This window comes from Mus caroli, chromosome 5 (assembly GCF_900094665.2).
Source record: "Mus caroli chromosome 5, CAROLI_EIJ_v1.1, whole genome shotgun sequence".
Taxonomy (NCBI): Eukaryota; Metazoa; Chordata; class Mammalia; order Rodentia; family Muridae; genus Mus; species Mus caroli.
The window spans coordinates 127,940,804-127,942,133 of NC_034574.1; the positions used below are offsets into that span (position 1 = coordinate 127,940,804).

The window sequence follows — 1,330 nt, forward strand, 5'->3', positions numbered from 1 at the left end:
GATAGCCAGAGCTACACAGAGAAATCCTGTTTGAAAAAACAAAAACAAAAAACAAAAACAAAAAAAGTGGTTGAGATGGTGGAAGCCTGTAATATCTGTAGGTTCTGTAGAGGCTATGGTAGTTCAGTCGGGACTACACAGAAAGATAGTGTGTGTGTGTGTGTGTGTGTGTGTGTGTGCGCGCGCGTGTGTGTAGGCAGGCAAGATGGTTTGGTGGAGAGAGGCACTTTCCACTAAGATGGACGGCCTGAATTTGCTTCACTGGACTGATATGAACGGAGAGAACTAGCTCTAGAAAGTTCTGACCTCCACACGTGCATCATGGCACACATGTGCTCTTCTTCCCTCCCACACAAAATGAATGATGGTCATAAAAATTTAACTCATCATAATAGTGGTAAAGCTGTGGATGTAGCTCAGTGGTAGCTCCAGGTTCAGTTCCTAGTTGGAGAAAGCCTGGCTCACCCCCCAGCAGAAAGTGTCATCCTCATTTCACCCAGNAGGGGGCGCTACTGCTCCACTGCAGTTCCCTAAATTCTTGTGACCTGCGGTGCCCTTCCCTGTCTGCTCCACTCCTCTCCCACACTCCCAAAGCCTCTTGGTTTCTCCTCAGAGCTGCCAAGGCACTTTGCCCTTCTCCCTGGCAGGAGGGACTTTCCACTTGGCTTTATCTATCCCATGTTTGTTTTTCTTATCTCTCCTCCTACTCTGAGCAGCCCCGATTTATCCCTGATTCTCTCATCCTAGTATTGGCCCCTGCAAAGGTGCAAAGGGTTAGGTAGTGAATGGCGGCCAGTGGGGGAAGGAGCACCAACCTGGAATGCCCCCAGGGAGGGGCTGGGGACAGGGGGGTTGGCAGAACGAATGCACAGAGGGTGTGGTTGGTGTTACATAAAACCCGTCACAACCGTCTGTGCAGAGCACAGGGTCCCTGAGCGGGGGAGGAGACAGGCAGGGCCCAGTCGTTCCTGGATATATACTCTTTCCTGGTGATCATGTCTGTATTTGGGAAGTCAGGAGGGAGATGCTCTGGAACCTTGCCTGCTCTAGGACCCTACTGATCTACACACACAAAGGTCCATCCCTTTGTCTTCGCTTCTTCNCTTCCACCTCTCTTTCTTCTTTGTTGGATCTTAGGTAGCCCAAACTAACTTAAACTTCGTGTCACGTTTTAACCTTCCTGCTTCCATTTCCCAAGTGCTGAAAGTGTGGGCGTGTGCTATCTCATTGGCATGAAGTTTCTAGTCCCCCCCATACCTCTTTCCCTCCCTCCCTCTTTCTCCAGCTCCTCTTCTCTTTTATTCCTCCCTCCTTTTCTCTCTTTGTTTGT

The 1,330-nt window shown here is 49.8% G+C and overlaps 1 protein-coding gene across 1 annotated transcript in view; it reads left to right on the forward strand.

Moving 5' to 3' along the window:
• Mlxipl (MLX interacting protein like) overlaps positions 1-1,330 on the forward strand; it is a 24,275-nt gene that overhangs the window by 3,955 nt on the left and 18,990 nt on the right. The gene's annotated exons all lie outside the window — the stretch shown is intronic.